Raw genomic sequence first — 21,211 nt, 5'->3', positions numbered from 1 at the left:
GAGGTGAGCAAAGGTCACATCTGGTGCATATAAAGCTGCTCAAAACCACAAGCAAGTACTCATATGTGGAAAAATACATCATAAGCAATACAAAAGTAGTTGTAAAATATAAATGTGTAATGGCATCTTAAAGACAAATAGGGAACAACGTGTGGATGATGGAGCTGCATGATGAAATACAGAACAGATTAAAAAAAACATTAAAAGAAGAGATACAAAAATCCAAAATGGGTAATGTTGCACATCAAAGGATGTAGTGCATAAGTGAGCAAGTAAAACCAGGTGATTCATTCAAGAAAGCTTCTAAGAAAAATTTAGGCTGGTGAGAGAGAAAAATGAAAATTCATCCTGAAAGTATGAATAAGGAAATACAAAAATAAAAATGCATAAATAGATAAAGGAGAAAAGCATAAGAATATTCAAAATAAGAAATGTATCATGAGCTACAAAATATGAAACAAGATTAGAAATTAATCAAGCTGCATAATCGCATGAATTAGGAAGAGTGCAGAAATAGCTCTGAAAAAGAAAGCACAGAAGAAGATGCACAACCTGAAAAGGAAACATGGGAGGATTTGCAGATATGAAAATGTATGCTAAGAGGCACCACCACCCCCAAGTTTCAAAAAATACAAACCCAGGGGTTCATTATGCATTCTGTAAATGAAAACCTAGTATGAGGGAACAAAAAATGAAATTTGCTATATGATACCATTCAAATGACCAATGAGATATTAAAAAAGAATGTTTAGTGAGGTGCTAAAGAAAGAGAGTTTACTCAGGTGCAAAAGAATGACAGATTTGAAAAATGATAGTAAGATGCTAGTAAGAATATATTAAATTTACCATAAGACATAAGAAGTTAACTGAAGAATGTGAGAAAAAGAAAACGCATGAGAAAATCTGAAAGCTCATGCTCAGAATGCTACACATCGTCTGTAATGGACAATGAAAAGGAAATTGACTAATAAGCAATGATACTTCCTAATTAGATCAAAAAGTATGTAATGAGACACTGAAGGAAAACCAAGCAGTGAAATAAAATGAACATGCACAGCAAAAACCAAAACTGGAAACTGGAAATGAGATGTAAAAAAGCATTCATATTGAGATGCAGAATCAAAAAAAGTGGGTAATGAGGTGTGAAAAGGAAAACTCGTAATAGGATTTGATATCAGAAATGCATCGTAAGTTGAAAAATTATAACAAGCCATGAAATACAGAATCCAAAAGAGTAATGATAGGCAAGACCAGAAATGTTCCTGTAAGATCAAAGAGGAAAAATGAAATTAGATGCAAAGTTAAGTAGGGAATCATGTGATGCAGTAGGGAAAATGAAGAATGAAATAGGAAAGATTAAATGAATGATGAAATGTAGAAAGAAAAATCCATGACAAGTTGTGAAAAATCAGTGCTTGACAGGAAGCAAACCCCCCAGTGTATGATGTAATATGAACACTGAAATCCACAGTGAGGGTCTGGAAACTGAGTAATGAGATGTGAAATCAGAAATAAAATTATTTGTGATAACAATCACTCAAAATGACAAGCAGAAAAATGAATTGAAACGCTAATGCAGCTTGGCATGTGAAATGTCAAAGGAGATACAATAGCTGAGATGCATAATGGAATATGGGAACAGAAATATATAATGAAGTGTGAAAAAGAAAACATGTACCGAAGCGGGAAACGTTCAGAATAAAACACACATTACAAACCATTTCATCTCAGAAGGACTGAAGCACATAAAGCAGCATGAGAATTGAACAGTGCAGTTGTTGAACTGTCAAAACTGAAACATTCAGGAGGTTTGTAACAGGAATCCTACTTGAACATTTGAACAATGGGGTTAATTACAAAGTCACTGGCTGTTGTGGAATCATTTTACCTGGTTTTTTTTTTTTGTTTTGAGCTTGCGCCACTTGCCTCAGCTCAGATACAAGGATATGACGCTCAAGGTATGAATTCTTGACACAGAGATATAATATTGTAATGATATTGTAATGATGCCACACAAAGTGGCATCACCTCTTACCATGTCATAGCAATAGTTTCCACTGGCAGATTACATAGGAGAAACAGCCTTTGGGAATATTCTGTCAGGCACGTCAAGGCTACTAAGCAACTTATTAATTGCATAACAGTTTCAGCCTTAAGGCATTTGTGCCCAGGCCCAAAAGCAGAAATGTAGATAGCTTGGTTTGGTACAGATCTACAAAGAATCAGACACCAGCAAGTACGTAGTCTATATAATGGGCCTAAGAGTTTACAGTGAAAAGCATACAGTTGCACAACTTTTTTACTACTTCATGCTTTAGTCATGCCAGGCAACATATACAAGGCTAAATTCCCCAAGCAGCAACAGCATGTTTGGTTTTGAAGCACTTGAAAGTCCTGTGAGGGTTCTCTGTGAAATCCTGGCTCTGCTTGACCCTGACAGTACCTTCTGGGGTGTCTCCATCCATTGGGCTGTGACTTTGACTTTCACCTGTAAATATCTGATGGTAAAGCAGGCCTGTTCTTCAGTACATACTCCAAAGGCAACATGACACTGGCATGGTCTCATGACCCCAGGATATTTCCTTCCAATAGGTAACTCATTTTTGCAAAGACTCTGTAGCACTGGCATGATGCTGGTACTGCTCACACAGAAGACTCATTTACCCTGCAGAGGGTGCCTACAAAGAGGGAAAGCTTTGAATCATACAAAGGATCAAGATTTGGATCATGCAAGACATGCGCCAAGGAGGCTATGTGGCCGCGGGGAGGCTGAGAGCATGCTTTACCATAGCAACGATAAACAGAAGGCCCTCCAGACTAAATGCAGGAATGCAGGAGCAATTAACACCAGCAGGCCATCCTACCCCTAAGGCAAGTACTTCACAGGCTGGTCTGGGAACACACACTGAAAGTGTAGTGTAGCACAGGCTAAGTCACCCCTAGTTAGGTGGCCTCTGCAGGAAGTCACTGCATTGAACATGTGCTGCCTTACTTCTGTTGCCTGTCATACTTGCCACGGGCAATGAAAAAGCCACAGCTCAAAAAAGACCTGGTATCAAGACTGCTGCCATCCTTTCCATTTGGAGTAGCTGTGTGGAGAAAGGGTCTCAAACTCTTCCAGGGAACTGGATAAAGCAGAAGAGAGCAAGGCTGTTATGGACCTCTCATTGTGAAATCTGTCTGCTGACAGAGACATCATGGTATGCCTTGGTATAAACCAGCTTAGCCATCAACTCTGACTGTACAAGGGATCAGCATGGAATGACAGTGGTGCTGGAGCAAGGTCCCAGGTGCTGGGCAGAGGAAACTGCAAAGCCCTTATGAAATCCGTCTTCTGACAGAGACATCATGGTATGCCTTGGTATAAACTAGCTGAGCCATCAACTCTGACTGTACAAGGGATCAGCATGGAATGACAGGGGTGCTGGAGCAGGGTCCCAGCTGCTGGGCAGAGGAAACTGCAAAGCCCTTGCATGCTAGGACAGTTTCCTTTTTTAGTGTCTAGCACTAACAAGAAGTGTTTCATCACTTTTGTAACTGCCTACGAAGATGTAGGGAGCAATAAAATCATCTGTCAGTCTCATTTTTGTCAGAGCCCCTCAACATCATATGCTTCCTCATGTTATACGTTACAGGTCTCTGATCATCTTTATCAAGTTTTGCCATGTACAGCCAGCTACTTTATCTTATGCTAAGTGCTTTGACTAAAGAGCTGCAAATAAATGACACACCTGTCTTTCTTGCAGTCACCTGAGGTGAGAGAAGCAGGGTGTAACTTATGTAGTTGTTTACTGTAACCACAACAAACATACATCAGAGGAAAAACCTTTGCAGTCCTGCCTTAGACCATCTTCCAAAGGTAGCTCTGCCTCAGCTCCAGTCCCAAAATAGGATAAGAAGCTTCTTGAGCTCTGGAAGTGGTGGCTAAGGACAGCTGCCAGAGACAAGCATGTCTGTGCACCCTGATCTTATACAGTGTTTCGCTCTAAAGATGCCTTGTGCTGTAAGGTCAGCGCAACAGTCTTGGCTTGGAGGTTAACATGAAAGAAGAATGCAAAGCAGCCTTCTTGATGAAACGTTGCAGTAATCAGCATCAACTGTTTTGGCACAAATGATTCAGGGGTTTCTTTTCAGTGGAATAGTTTCAGAGGGTTTTATAAATACGGAAAGGCTTCTATCTGCTCACTTCTGATGCTTCTCCTTTTCTTAGTGCCCCCACAGGTTCGATCTGACCCCTGGTTTCTTGAAAGAATCAACACTGAATTTGAAATGCTCAAGCCCTTTCATCTTAGAACCATCCCTCAAAACTGATAAACCACTCAAAGGAAACCGTTTGTCATTTTAGCTTCAGGGAAAACTCCAGCTGACTGCAAGAAAATCAGGATTTCACCAATAACCTTGCTTCAGAAACTCTGAATAGCCTGTAAAATTTGATCTGACAAAAGGCAAAATCCTCAACGGCATAAAGCTTATTAGGCTGATTCAAAAGCTAAAGTAATACTGTGATTAGTGTGTATTACATGCATTAAGACTGTAATAAGTAAGAATATAACTAGTTGCCAGAAACAGCTGGCAACTTGTCTTAAGATGCAAAGCCAGCCAAAATTACTCACTGAATGGCAAAACACTTAAAGAAAAAAAAAAAAAAGGCAATGTTTTGGATAAGAAATAGCACAAAAATACAGACTCTGATAGTACAGATAATAAAGCTAACAGCTGAATAAAATAGAAATACTGAGTGCACATATACCCTCCATCGTCTTTCCACAGCATGCATTCCACTTCTATATATCCTGCAGCCTCCATTTATACTGTCTGGTAAAAGACTATTAAAGCCATGCTCAGTCAGCTACAGAAAATGCTCACAGATTATTTTAAATAAATAAGTACTCAGCAGATCTCAACTTTAATGGTGCAAAAAGCACTTTGTCAGAGCTGAAGAGCAACATGAGGATTGTGTATCTTTGATACAAAATTTACCATCCAGTTGGGTAATGAGTGTTCCACCTCATGAAAACGCTGAACTTCTCTTTCTTGAGAAAATCAAAATGTCATTACAAAATAGTCTCCTTGGTTTAGTTATACGAAAGCCATCTTCATACATTCTCTGGGCACACATTATTTCTCCTGTAAATTAACCAGGCCCAAATCTTGGAAAGGCACATGCACACATCACCAGAGTTTTAAGACAGATGTGCCAAAACACCATTTCCCTAACCTGGAAATAAGTAGGAAAAACAAAAAACAAACAAACAAACAAAAAAAACAACGGAAGAAAAAGTCCTTCTTATAAATGTTTCTCTTAAAAGCTTTAGTCCTGCAAATGAAGGAATTACTACAGTCACAAACATATGTAAAAGGAAGACTTTTTTGTTTCTAAAGGGTGCTCAATTATATTCAAATGGTAATACTCTGGAATGGGAAATCGGAAGTTCACATACATTCAAAGGCTACAAAGTGTCTAAAGATGCGGCTTTCATGGAGTATGGTCTACCCCTTTCTGCTTTACGTATCAAACAGCACCTGCTCGATGAGCCACAGAGTAGATCCATATGTGTCTCTCTTTGGTGCTCAGCTGAATGGAATTTCACTGTCGATCCTCCTCCCAACTGACAAAAGAGAAAGTCCCTCACTGAGTTTCCCAGTGCTCCTTTTGACAGCAAAGAGCAGGAGGAGAGGCAGCCCCTTCTTCTGCTGGTCCTTCCTGTAATGAGAGCAGGACTCCTACAAAGTGAGACAAGAACAGACTCTCATCATCTCTCTGCAGACATGTGGGAATCCCACCAGCAAAACATGTCTATTTTTTTTTTGTAGTGGCAAGTCCGTATACAAGCAATCCTTTTAACAAAGGGATAGAGGACTGTGGCACTTCAGGCCCCCAGCCATCCAATGACTCATTCTTTAAGGAGAGATGATTTCTTTTAAACATTTCCCACTAAATTCTAAAGCAAGAAGTCTAATTACACTTTACGCTTTAGCGCACTTAGGAGAACAGCATGATTTGGAAATGGCTCTTTTCATAAAATGGCTTTGTAGAACACATTTGAAAGTGACTGCTTTCCTGAATGCAAATGTATGAATTCCTCTAATTATATAACTGGGGGAAAAGAGGCTGTTTTTAGACTGCCAATATCTAAAGAAACAATGAAAGGACAGGATGGCTTTTCCCAGTATTCCTTTTAAGTATGTTTTCTATTCTAGTTCTAAATACAAATTACCAGTGAGATTGCCAGGACTTTCTTTCTGTTATTTAATAATTAGATGCCAGTCTTTAAAAAAAAAAATCACAATTTTCAGTTTCAGCTTGTCAATCCTAATTATGCAACACTGTCACACTGAAGTCAGGAGCCCCTAAACACATGGAGTTCAGAGATTTAGAAAGAATGTCTCCAGAACTTCTTAATACAAACCTTAACTTGTCTTTATCATGACAGGTAAATAACTTCCCTGTAGTAAGTACAGAATCTGATTGTGTGAAAAAGCAGTAATAGAAAGTATATTTCTAGTTTCTTTTAATGCAATTTCACAGCAGGAATGCAAAAAAAAAGCAAGCATTGTAGCTGCATCTGGGCTCCTTTGGAATGTGATTTAGACACTAAAACAGCTTCTACCCTCATTGCTTACAGGCGGGAGTGTGATTAGTACTGAATCTGGAGACATCTGCTGGGTTTTCTGGGGTGGGTATGGGTGAGGGGTCCACTGCAGCTTTCATTGAAAACTCCAAAGGGAATATTCAGTTGCAGTCAGTCAGCCCCAACCTACCTTACTGACCCTTCTGTTGACAGTATCAGCAAAAAAGGATGGTCTGTACATCTTTCCTAACTGCAGGAGAAGATATGGGCTATAGGTATTGAAAACTCAGCCTGAACACTTATCAAAAGGATACCTGTGTATCAGAAAGAGGTATCTATTCTCATGATTTGCACTGGTGAGGAAGCCATGGTCTCTCGGCCAGTTCCTGAGATGGCTACAGTGGGAAGCCATTAGGTACAGTCTGGGTCTGAACAGCCTCCAAGAAAGCTGCCAGTCCTGCCCCTGCCTCCTTATCTTCCAGCTGCCTCTCTTCCTACTATCACACTGTTTGCTGTCATCTGTGTGCTTGAACTCCCATTTAAACTGTCAGTCAGCAAGATTTTCACAGCTGGAGACCAAGTCACTTCAGGTCCCCATGTTAACCATCTCTGATCCTGCTACCTCTTTATTTTGTAACTGACAGGATAGACAGCAGAGTAGTGAGAGGTCTGCTCAGCAGAACTGTGCTTTCATGCTAGATGTGCTGGGATTTGTTGCAAAGGTTTCGCAGCATATAAGAGGTCTTCCCATAGAGCAATTGCCTTGGATAAAGGAAAGTAATCTCTACACCACTGTATAGAGACTATATAGAGACTCAGGTAAACTATTTTTTGCTGTGTCCTTGGCTTTCTTTCCCCAGCCACTCTTTGCTTTACTCTGGATTGGATGCAGAGGATGACTTAATTTACACACAGTGGGGGTAAGGAGAGGACCAGATCTCTGGCCACCCTGAGAAGGTGAACTGACAGCAAGGTGGCACCAGGAGCACAGGGGAATTCTGGTGAGTCACAGAGAGCAGTGACAGGCCTATGAGTGGGCACTGACAGAAGCTGCCACATCTGGCAGCCCAGCAGAGGCACTGCAGCCATAGCTCCAGCCGTCCACATCCAACAGCAGTGGAGCTGAGGGTGTGTTCCCAGTACGCACATGTACAGCCCTGCCTTGACCAGTGCTGAGGTTACAGTCGGGTTCAGAGCAAAGCCAAGGTCATATCCAGGATGGAGACAAGCACAGCAGCAGGATTCACATCAAGATGGACCCCTCTACATCCTGGGGATGCATAGATGGTCCTCATCCAGGGCAGACCCAGGAGTGTGGCTGTAGGATCCCAGCTCCTTTGCAGTGTCCCCTGATCTCAGTAACAGTGCCCACCACTCCTGGGAGGATGGCCAGATTCCCTGCAAGGGGGTTGCTGAGGCACTGTGAGCACTGGTGACAGTATTGACATGTATACTGCCCTCATCACTTACAGGGTAGTTCCATCCAGGGTTGGATATAGACACAGAAGTTAGGAGGGGACTTGAAAGCATCAAATCCTTCATTGGATAATGGGGCTGAAATGTGTGTGTTTTGTCCCTTCTAAGGGCTCCTGGTTTCTCCCTTACAAATTGGAGCCCTGGTACCTGACTCCATAAAGATTGAAAATCTTTCTCTAAGCTGAGGAAATCATATGGCAGCTGTTTACTGGATTCCTCAAATTCCACAGGGCAGTTTGAAGAGAACCCAGCCTTAGCTTGTGTCTCTCAGATCTCTATCTGCTTCATAGCTGTCACAGCTCAGATCTCCATTTGTGGTGGACTACCTGCTTTCAAAAGACCCTGAATATGTGCCTTTAAGTGTGCATTTTAATCGAATAAACCAGTTCCACCCACAAGAGGCAATTTATGTCTCATTTTTTACAATCAGCTAGATTATTCTCAATTTAATTACTTGAGTTGTCCCAAGATTTTTCCCTCACAGTCATCTAAATCTTTAGTGAATAATTCTACTACATGGAACACATGTCAAAATATCAGTCACTTCTACATGTGGGAAATTTGCCTCATGGTGATGGACATTACCCCCAGATCATAGAGTAGAGAGGACTCCAGTGACAGACCTGGAAGCACCCGGGGCAGGGGCTCTGTTCTCTTGCTATTGAACTGTACATTGGGTGTAGATGTCAAGATTTTGGCAGCAGTGGGGCTGCAGGGACACCTTCTGCAAGGTGAGCCTCATTCCTGCTGCTCTGGGTGGGGATGGAGGAGCTGGGAGTGGAGGAGTGAAATTGAGCCTGGGAAAAGGGAGAGGAAAGGTGTTTTAATGTTAGTTCTCCATCCCACTGAGTGGGGGAAGTGAGTGAGTGGCTCGGTAGGAGTTTGTTGTTGGCTGGAGTCAGCCCACCACAGCTTGTCAGCAACTTGCCTGTCATGTTGGTTCTGTGCTCTTTCGTGTTTGTGGACATGTGCCTTTCATTGGCGATTACTCACCTGTGATAAGCCTGGGGGTAGTCTGTTGTGGTATTATTTGGGTTCCCCACCACCACCATTGTTCTTTTGTGTATGCGAAGACAAACTTTTCATAACAACCTAGCACTTCCTATCTTGATATCCCCTCAAAGGAAATTCTTCCATGTCTTGTGCTTCAATTCCTGCAATAATAAATGTCTTCAAAGTCAGTTTCAGTGAGATACTCTCCAGTAACTTTATGTCTATTCTTAACATTCCCTCCTCTTCACATAGATAAAGCAACAAATTTCTCTTCTGCTGATTCACTACCCATTCCTGTACTCCAGTTAACACACTGATTGAGACCAAACATCTCCCCCTTTCCTTAGCAACCACCACAGAATGGTAGATCATTTCAAATCTTCCAAGTCTTATTTTTCTAAGGAGCAATCAAGATGTTTTCTTTCCCAGACAAACCTGCAGCACTGTATATTTAAGTTATACAGATAAGTCTTCATATCCTGCAAGATGCAGGTAGCTGAAAGTATTGGCCAGTTGTAATCCTCCAGTTCCTTTAGGACAGACTATCCTCTTCCACTATTTGTCAGTGTTATTATCTTCCCATTTTCTTTAGACATTTTTTATTGCAGACAAAATATTTTTTGTCAAATAATAATATATACATGTGTTCAGCTTCTTTATGCTTTAAAGTCATATAGCAGCAGCATTCTTATATAGTGATCTGCCTCCTGGGCATGAAGGTGAGGGCACAGGCATGTAACTTTTTGTATGTTAACTGTTTCCTATAGTTTCCAGTGTCTGGGAACTCATAAAGCCAAAGGAAGGCTAAAAAGCAAGAAACCATCATGGAAACGTGTATCACATTAAACTATGCTGCTCAAAAGTCCTTCCAACCATACCATACACCAGCACAGTGAACTGCTCCCTGTACTTGGCTCTGAGATAAGCATGTATGCATATCTATGCAAGTTTTATATATGTATATATATTAATTCCTTAAATATGAATGTGCATATTATGTAATCTCACATGGCAATAAAAATGCTTCAGCCCTATGTAAAGTTTTTTTTGATTTAGCAGTTGTGGGTACAAAATATTCTGTGGTCTGTTTACAGGATCCTATCATATTTTTCCTCTTTGTCTATAAGGGTTCTTATAATCTGAAAATTGGTGGTGTACCACAGTAGAAAAGTAAGAAGGTACAGCTACCCATTTCTTCTGTTGTTACCATATAATCTGGATATCCTTACCCTTCTTACCTATTCCATGAGGGAGGTAAAGCCCCCCTCTGCTGCACAAGAGATATTTTCTGTTCCCATTAAAATATCATGAAACATTGTTGGCTAAGATTATTCAGTAGACACATGTAGTATACAGACACATGTTGCTTCATTTCACATTAAAAACATTGATGAATTTGCAACTCAAATCTCATTTTAAAGACTAAGAAATATCACTACTAGTTTTCAGCTGCCAATTAGAAAGTCTCTCTTTCTTCTTCTCATGCTTAAGTATAATTACCTCACTTTTAGGCAAATTAAGAGATCCAGCTCTTCAAAGGAGAGAACAGAGACCAGTGCTGTGGTATGTCAGTATAATAATGTCACATGAAATAAGGAATCAAAATTAGTGATAATAAAAAGAAATCTTTCTGGTTTTCACAAAGTAGAGGTTTGGGGCTCAGAAGTGATACAGTAAAACACTGAAGGAGCAATTATCCATACTTCAGTGAAAGATATTTCTATATTTGTACAAGCAGAGAAAGCATTGTCCTTAGTATAAAATGTAACTTGTAAGTATGCATTTTTCAATGTATCTGCTGCTGTCTGTTCCTAAAACATGTCTGAAAATGGAAAGCAGTATTTTTTCCTTGTCTTTTTGTTTCCTCAATAGCACTGTTGACGATGATGTGACTTTTTTCTCGAATGGTGTAATGTAGTTGTGACATTACCTTTGGGCGCTCATAATCTCTAAGGAATAATTATTGTGATTCTGCCCTTGAGTATGACATCAAAGCTCTTTTCCAGTATGTAACTCAAATATGAAGAAGATTTAACTGATGTTGAGGAGTGGAATTTTCTTAACCTTATATTATACTATTAAAAAAAAAAAGAAATTAGAAAACCTTACAATAATACTTCCATATGGAGTTTGGTTTCAATTAATACTGACATTTCTAACACTACATGCTGCAAAACAAAATACAAACATATATTAAGACGTACAGGAGAATATTACATTTTGGAACACAGACTTTTCTGGTGTTTTCTTTTCTGTTTATAGTTAACTGTAAATTGTTTAACCAAAGAACTATTTTTTAGGACAGCAAGGGCGACAGAAGTATATTAAATTCACCCAGAGACTGCTGTGACTCCATCAATGTCTACTCAGTATAAATCATGAAAAAAGACCCAGTGAGTTGGTAGGAAATGTTATTTTTCTACACTGGTACCCCTTAACTGTTAAATTTTAATCCCAGCATGCATCTTGTAGATGTGACTACACCATCAAGAAATGTACATTAGCAGTGTGGATAGGTGCACCCGAGGCAGGACCTCACAGCAGCCTTCCGGTATCTGAAGCTGGGCTATAGAGATGCTGGGGATGGACTATTCATTAGGGACTGTAGTGACAGGACAAGGGGCAACAGGTTAAAACTTAAACAGGGGAAGTTTAGATTAAATATAAGGAAGAAATCCTTTACTGTTAGGGTGGTGAGGCAGTGGAATGGGTTGCACAGGGAAGCTGTGAATGCTCCATCCCTGGCGGTGTTCAAGGCCAGGTTGGACAGAACCTTGGGTGACATGATTTAGCGTGAGGTGTTCCTGCCCATGGCAGGAGGGTTGGAACTTGATGATCTTAAGGTCCTTTCCAACCCTAATTATTCTATGATTCTGTGATTTTAGGATCGTTCTTTCTACCTTGAAGAAGAGTAACACATAGTGACAAGAATTTTATTCTTGCAGATGAGACCTTACTGCAGCAGTCTAAGATATTAACACCCTGACTCTATATCCTGACTGTAGCTTAATTATATTTCTCCCTGCAAGTTATCAGAACAGAATATGCTGTATTTCAGGTGTATCAGGTCCCAGTATCAGTTAGACCCCTCATGAAGGTAAGTTTGCACTAGAGCATCTGAGCTATAATGCGTCATGTCTTCATTACTCTTATTATCTTCATTAGGTAGTTGAGAATTAGTGTGGATATGCCTACTCATATTTTCATCTGCTCCATAGATCTCCCCTGCATATTGACTTCAGAAGAAAAACACTAATCATAGAATCATAGAATAGTTAGGGTTGGGAAGGACCTTAAGATCATCAAGTTCCAACCCCTCTGCCATGGGCAGGGACACCTCGCTCTAAACCATATTACCCAAGGCCTCGTCCAACCTAGCCTTGAACACTGCCAGGGATGGAGCATTCACAACCTCCCTGGGCAACGTATTCCAATGCCTCACCACCCTAACAGAAAAGAATTTCCTCCTTATATCCAATCTAAACTTCCCCTGTTTAAGTTTTAACCCATTACCCCTTGTCCTACCACTACAGTCCCTAATGAAAAGTCCATCCCCAGCATCCCTATAGGCCCCCTTCAGATGCTGGAAGGCTGCTATGTGGTCTCCACACAGCCTTCTCTTCTCCAGGCTGAACAGTCCCAACTTTCTCAGCTGATCTTCATATGGGAGGTGCTTCAGTTCCCTGATCATTCTCGTCGCCCTCCTCTGGACTTTTTCCAACAGTTCCATGTCCTTTTTATGTTAAGGACACCAGAACTGCACACAATACTCCAGGTGAGGTCTCACGAGAGCAGAATAAAGGGGCAGGATCAGCTCCTTCGACCTGCTGGTCACGCTCCTTTTGATGCAGCCCAGGATACGGTTGGCTTTCTGGGCTGCGAGCGCACACTGAATCCGGCTCATGTTCATTTTCTCATCGACCAACACCCCAAGTCCTTCTCCACAGGGTTGCTCTGAATCTCTTCTCTGCCCAACCTGTAGCTGTGCCTGGGATTGCTCCGACCCAGGTGTAGGACCTTGCACTTGGCATGGTTAAACTTCATGAGGTTGGTATCAGCCCACCTCACAAGCGTGTCAAGGTCCCTCTGGATGGCATTCCTTCCCTCCAGCGTATCAACCGAACCACACAGCTTGGTGTCATCGGCAAACTTGCTGAGGGCGCACTCAATCCCACTGTCCACGTCAGCAACAAAGATGTTGAACAAGACCGGTCCCAACATCGATCCCTGAGGGACACCACTCGTTACAGGTCTCCAGCCGGACACTGAGCCATTGAACATTGTGGAAACAGAAGTGCTCCATAAATTTCTTCATTGTCTTTTCGTGCAGCAAATTTATGAAGTGCTGGTGAAATATTTAAAAGAAGTATTTTAAAACTTGTCATTAAAAAAAAAAAATTAAATCCTCCTCAAACTTCTCACTTGAGTCGGTTAACTGATCACTGAAGGAAAAACGTCCATGGCAACACTTGACATATTTTATTGTGCAGCACAATTCATGAAGATACAGAAAAGGAGTTTGTACACATGTATTGTTTTTGACTGTTCAGTAAACAGAACTAAACTGTTCAGTATTTATTCATTTTATCCCCTAAGTAAGGCCTTTATTCTCTACTACCCTTCTGTCAAATAAAACCAGATGAAGATGGCAGTTGTGGATGGTAGTTCAGAAGGATTCACCACTCTGGGAAGAAACACTCCTTTGATGGGAGAGTGCTAGAACAGATAGATAGTACGCTTACTTAGAAAGAATATTTCACTGTAATGGCTTCTGCTTTCCTTGGTGATACCAGTGTGAGTAGGTTGTAGTTAGATAGATGGCATGCTTTTAAAAAGTGAGGGGAGAGGTTTGAAACCAGGTGTAAAGGTTTGTATCTGTTTTCAGACCAACAAATAGAATGATAGTTACTGGAACAATTATTTGGGCAATAATGAACATTACTACTTTGTGAACTCACACTTGAACTTATCTTGGTGTCCCTTATATCTCATTTAAAAATGTATACACACTGCCATGTATCTGTACCAGTATATTCCTTAGGCAAATAACAACTCAGGAAAAATCATTAAAAGACAATAAGGGGGTTATGTTGAAGGTTTTGATCTCAAAATGACTGCTCTCTTAACAGAAGACTTAAATTGACATTTCTAAACATAAAATAGAAGTAATTCACATCATAAATAACTTCACAAACAGCTGAACTCCAAATATAGCCAGAGAACTGCTGAATATTTCAGAAATAATGACATATTTAGTAAGAAAAAGCACTGCTGTCATAAACAATTCTTATGACATACAGATCAGGCAAACACCATCAATATGCAGCTGTACACATGGGCCTGTGTAAACAAAAGAACACTACTGCTGGGTGTATAGTGGCTAGAAAAATACAATGGTGATGAACTCCATTTCTGAGAGAAATGGAGAAGAAACTCCCACCACATTTCCATAAGTGGCCAGATTTCTTACTAACACTGGGACAATTCCTGTCCAATATATTCTGTGACACAAAGCTCCTTCGTATCATTTTACTGAGGGACCAATTCTTTTAAAAGGTTTATTATTTTCTAGAATCCTTTAAAACATTGCCTGGCTTTGACACACTATCAGCTCTTGTCATAAGATCTTTAAGTCTCTAGGTGGGGTCAAACAGCTATAACTGCATTCTTGGAGCAGTCATCACCACCATAGGGTAGCAGGTACTCCATGAAGATACGATAGGCAGCTGCCTTCCCATGTGATGATTTTCTATTTTTACTCATTTACATGAATTAAGATACTGCTGAGGAATGAGGAGATGGTAAAAGAATGTTCTAGTAAATAGATTGCCCTAGAGGGAAAAGATTAAATCAGTTTAATCACTAAATTAACCACAATATCTCACCAAATAGATACTCATTTGTGGGAATACTAATGAGGAGGGCAGAACCATCTGAAAAAATTCAGCGAGAAAATTCACATAAAAATCTAGTAAGTCTTTACTGTCAAATATTGGAACTTGGCAACTTAGGTCTCAGAAACATTGTTCATACCAGAATAGCCTTAGCATAACTAGTAAAAGAAACACCTGTCACTGACTGGCTTAAATGCCCAGATTGTTTTTCTTACATAGAAATTAAGGTGTACTAATCCGTGTTTTCTGTATCTCAAGCAAATGTGGTTTTCACTGGCCTGTCTTCGACAATTCAGAGTAACCAAAATAAGAGATCCAAGCATGCACCTAGAAACAAAGCCTTCCAAGTTTTGAATGAAGGACAAAATTAGCTAAAGTGAGGCTATTGCAGCTCCATCTCCCCAGGTCCACCAGTTGCAAGGCTGGGATTAAAATTTAACTGTGCCACTTATTTCTAATAAAATTGTTGGGATCAAAAATTCTGTGAAGTGTTGCATATTTGCAATAAAATTTTGTGAAGACAGGTGGATACCATCAGTGAAGATTGGGTGATAGTAGACCCTGATCTCCATTGAGTGAAATGCCATGATGAAAGAAATCAAAGCTTTCTGAAGGTAACAGCTCATCCTTGTAACAGTACAGGCTGGGGGACAGCTATTAAGGAACCGCATTTCTGGGAAGTATCTCGTGGTCCTGATGGACAAGTTGAACCTGAGTTAGCCATGCACCCTTACAACAAAGGCCAATCACATCCTAGGTTGTATTAGCAAGACTGTAACCAACAAGTCCAGGGAAGTGATTGTTTCCCTTTACTCAGGATTTGTAAGGTCATATTTGAAGTGCTGTGTCTTGTTTTGGGCTCACTGTTACAAGAGAGATAGGGACATACTGGCTAAGTCCAATGGAGGGCCATAAAGATGGTGAGGCAGCTGGAATGTAAGACATACAAAGAGAATTGAGAGAACTGGACCTGTTCAGGCTTAAGAACAGAAAAATAAAGAGGGACCTTAATCAGCTATCCAACAACAGGATAGGGGGAAGATAGAGCTAGGCTCTGCTCAGAGGTGTACGGTGATGAGATGTGAGTCAACAGACACAAGCCAGATCATGAAAAATTCAGGTTAAATATAAGGATTTATCTTTTTGTAAACCATGAAAGTGGTCATTTACAGAAATAGGTTGTTTCATGAGGTTGTGGAATCTCCATCTTCAGAGGTTTTCAATACTTGACTGGTCTCTGAGAAGCTTGATCAAATTAGGACTGCTTTAAGATGGGTGTTGGATTAATGACCTTCAGAGGTCCCTCCAGTCTACATAATTACATGATTCTATGTTCTGCTGTACCAGATGTGTTTTGTTTTACCAAACGCCTTCCTCTTGATCAGAAGGATTGAGAAGGATGGCACCTGAGGCCACGCTTCCCTCTCCTTCATTGTTGACCTGCTTCGGCCCTCACCAGCTGTGTGGTGACCAGGTCAACGAGCAGCAAGAGGCCATAGGTTGAAATGACTGGAACTTTTTAAACAGAAAACAAGGAAATGGCAAAAACTAACAAGACACAGAAATCAGCTTGCTCGTACAGTGAGTATTTGCATTCATGCTTAGCTTTGGTAGACTTCATGTTAACTCCACGTTAATATGCCAGTTGTTGCCTATTTGTGAACAGCAGCAGGACACACTTGATGCTTTTACTTACAAAAATATCTTTAGCTCTGGGTTGAAACTCTCTTCTGGTTTGAGTTGAGGGTATGATTGAGAAGGAAGATACCAAAGGAGGGTGTGGAAGGAAGATGTGGAATTCAGGAACACCAGACATCATGTACTTATTTTTGACAAATATTTACTAAGGTATGGAGACAAGGATCCAAATTTATCTGTTTCAACCTTGGATAAAGATGGTGCTTGGCTGTGTAAATTAAACAGCATGCAGCTTAACAGAGATACACAGATCATAGTGTGTTACCTGGCACAAAGCCAAATAGTGGCACTGTTACGTGCACTCCCAGAAAAGAATCACCTCTCCTTTACCTAATAACTGAGGCACTTTTACCAGGATTTAGGTCTCTCATAGCCCACAACTCAGTGTCTTTTTAACCACTTGTCTACAGTGCTTTCTGAGATCATCATGGGAAGATGCATTTTTAAATGCCTTCTTAACTCCTCTTCAACTCTGATAATAAATCATTCTCTGTTCCTAAAATCTACGTGTTCCAGCTCTTGTTCTTTTTGCAAAATGGATGTTCTTAACTATTACAACTTCCTGTACATTCTTCTAATTACTTTTTTGTTACTTTCCTTTTTCATTTACCAGCTGCTTTAGCAGTTTATCTTCTTTATTGACATTTTCATTGATATTTTGAAAACAGAATTTCATTTATGTGAATACGATTGAAAGTTTTCCAATTTAGAGAATAGAATGATAGAATGGTTTGGGTTGGAAGACACATTTAAAGATTATCTAGTCCAACTCCCCTGCCAACGGCAAGAACAACTTCCACTAGCAACCAAGCTGCTGAAAGCCACTTGAACAGTTCCAGTGATGGGGCATCCACAACTTCTCTGAACAACCTCCCCGTGTCTCACCACTCTTATCATAAAGATTTTCTTCCTTATGTCTAACCTAAATCTTCCCATTTTAAGTTTAAAGCCATTGCTCCTTGTCTTGTCACTATAGGCTTTGGTGAAAACTCTGTCACCATCTTTTTCACAAGTCCCCTTTATATACTGAAAGGATGCATACATATCGCTTTCTGGCACTTCATTTCAGTAAGAAATATTTTGCATGGAAGTGAAATAATTTGTAATTATTTGTGATTAAATAATGTGAAATTTAAATGAATTTGAATAAAAATCACATGTCACTGTTGTTGTTCTACTAGTGTGATTGCATTAAAAAATCTGTGTGATCGAATATCATAAAAAATCATGACAAGATCTCAGACTCAACCTTTGAATTTCTTCCCAGAATGGATAAAGTTTTTGCCTGGAATCAATACATATTTTCACTGCTCCACTGCAGACTTAGACAAGCCATTTTAGGCAAGAAAGTGAAGTTAAGAAATGTCCCATTTACATACATATTGGGCCTTTTGCCCGTGTAGCAAACTGTCAAGAGTGGTCATTAAAAAGCAAATACAGAATTGTAGCAACGTTCTCTCATTCTTGATCTTAACTGATTTTAATATGGCAGCTGGGAAGTGAAAAAATAGAATCTCATTTTTCATTTGAACAATCAAATTTTGAAGGCTGTTTTTGTCATACTGCAGGGACTGAGATTGTGTCAGTCAGAAAATGTAAGAAAAGGGAATGAAACACATGGCTAAAAAGCTTTTTCAGAATGTCACACTTCAGAAGACACCTAGTGTCAGAAATACTTTCACCTTGCTGATTGCAAAGATTTTTACTAATCACAAATGGTCTGACAAATTAAACATGGTCTGGATATATGTTAATGATCTACATTAAAACCCCAGATATTCATGAATTTACTAGTCTGTAAAATGATCATATTTAAAAGAAAGAATGATCCATATTAAAAATGATATTAATTTGATATTAAAATTAAGACATAAAAACAGAATTAAAGCTTTTGATTGTTGTGATTTCTTCGTGGTTTTATGCTTTAAAACATTTGCTGAGCCAAAACTAGAACTTGAGTATTTAATTATCCAAGTCATTAAGATACTAGTTTGGGAGAACAAATGGGATAACTTAAGTATGATTACAGATTATCAGCTAACACAGCACCAAAAGAGCAAACCAGAACATTTCGTGCAGTATAGTATGTATTCAACTGCAATATCAGTTATGAAGTTTTCAAATTAAGTTTGACTGTGGTGGAGTGTGAAAAAAATAAGGTAATGGTCTTCAAGTCACGTCTTTAACTTCCCTCCTAAGCACATTGTTTATGGACTATAATCTCTGCTATGTCTTTTAATTTGGGAATACTTAATTTTACCTCCCACCAAAGTCAACAATTTTCCTGTGAATCAGTGTAGCTTGCACAATGCTGCATACAAAATCCACTGACTCCTGTGAAGGTACCTTGTCAGACACAAAAGGAAGAATACTCATCCTGAGCAACAAAGGGAGGGAAGAAAATTCCGTCTTACTACACCTGCTTCTTCGTAAATCAGTTTCAAAAAATGGGAGGACCTCTGATGTCTTCTAGTCATACCCATTATAAACTCAGTGAAAGATCCCTAATAGGAAAAGACCATGAGGCATATAGAGGAGAGACTTCATCAGTGCTGGAGCTGAAGGAGCCTGACCAGCAGTCATTATTCCTCATACCCCATTAATAAAATTTGTTTGTGTATGTGTTAAACACTGTGCAGTGTTTCATTTCTTAATGTGTGTAGTAGTGGTGTGCTGGTAGACACATCCATGCCACAGCTCCTGTTAGGAGACTCCTGGGAAAATGGGAAGCTTTTGGGGTATAAGTTATTTGAAGTAGCAAAAGGGCAAATCCCCTCACCAAAGGAAAGCCAAGTGGCAGCGTGGGTTGCAAACCCAGAAGCTTAAAGCTTACAAGAGGCAGCAGGAAAGCATAGGATAAAACAAGGGGATTGTGACACAGATGGAGGCACAGCGGCAGCCTTGGTGGATGTGCCAGTTTGCCAGACGCAAGGTTGGTCTATAGTGCATTTTCAAGGCGACAGATACATTGTGCAGGCCACTGCATAACAGCCAGGGCTGGTTTAGAACCATTTTTACCAAGGGCACACCACCTCAGAGGTTATGACTGACTGGGAAAAGACGTTTTAAGCTGGTGTTCCAAAAAGCCTTTTAAAGCTGTCTCACATTCAGTGCACTGTTACTATAACAAATTAAAAGCCTCCATCACAGAGCACTTTAACAGGGCACTCAAAGCCAAGATTTAGAGATATTTATAGTGCCCAACACTTTTTGCTACATTAATTAGTATATTTTCAGGGTTTATAAGCAGCTATAACCTATAACTGCCTCAGAACTATCACAGCCACAAAGCCTGTGGAAGCGAAATATTTAAACTTTGTGGGGATTAAATTTAAAAATTTAAATTAAATTTAAATCAAAGAATTTTCACCTTTCATCAAAAAGAAAGGACATGGGAGGGTGTTTGAAAGAAAAAAGAGATTTGAGAAGCGTTATAAGCATTCATGGATGAAATTTGTGAAAAGGGATACCCATGTATCACTCAATAGATCACAGCCACAAATCAGTTGAAGGGACCTTTCATGTGTGTCATGGTTTAAACCCAGTCAGCCACACAGTTTCTACTCCCCCCCTTCTTTCCTTTCCTTTCCTTTCCTTTCCTTTCCTTTCCTTTCCTTTCCTTTCCTTTCCTTTCCTTTCCTTTCCTTTCCTTTCCTTTCCTTTCCTTTCCTTTCCCCCCCCCCCCCCCCCCCCCCCCCCCCCCCCCCCCCCCCCCCCCCCCCCCCCCCCCCCCCCCCCCCCCCCCCCCCCCCCCCCCCCCCCCCCCCCCCCCCCCCCCCCCCCCCCACCCCACTCCCAGAGGGATGGGGAGGAGAATCAAAAGAATGTGGCTCCCATGGGTTGAGATAAGAACAGTCCAGTAACTAAGGTATAACACAAACCACTGCTGCTACCACCCATAATAATAATGATAAGGGAAATAACAAAGGAAGAGAATACAATACCACCCACTGAAACGAGCCCGACCGAGAAGAGAGTGCCCTTCCAAGTAACTCCCAGTTACCGGCCCGGCATGATGTTTTGTGGTATGGAATACTTCTTTGGCTAGTTTGGGTCAGGTGTCCTGTCTATGCTTCCTCCCGGCTTCCCTTCATCCGTGGCAGAGCATGAGGCTCACAAAGTCCTATGGCCAGTCTAAACATTTGAGCAGTAACTAAAAACTTCGGTGTTATCAGCGCTGTTCAAAGGCTGAAAGTCAAAAACACAGCACTGCACCAACTACTAAGAACAAGCAAAAATGACTGCGACTGCTGAACCCAGGACAATGTGGAAGAACCTCAAAAAGGGGTTCTAAATAATGGCAGACTATGAAATCGAGAAGGTCATCACTTTAGAAAGGAAAGGAAGGAAAAAGCAGTTGCTGGTAATGAAGGAGGCTCACCCCAGGTATTTAGCAGTTTTATAGAAGCCTCCCAAGACCAGGACATCTACTGATCGGGTTAAAGCAAGGAGAAAAGAATGATGGTGAACAGTGGTTTATACCTCTCAATACCCAGCAATGCCAGCACCAGAATTTTCCCACAGACCATAGTTTCAAACTTCATCAAACTGATGAGATCCCTGGTGCTCAAGAGCTGG

This window comes from Neopsephotus bourkii, unplaced genomic scaffold (assembly GCF_033783945.1).
Source record: "Neopsephotus bourkii isolate Nb327-2 ecotype Australia unplaced genomic scaffold, CSIRO-AGI_Nbou_v1 NB_1508, whole genome shotgun sequence".
NCBI lineage: Eukaryota > Metazoa > Chordata > Aves > Psittaciformes > Psittacidae > Neopsephotus > Neopsephotus bourkii.
This window is presented reverse-complemented; position numbering follows the sequence as displayed.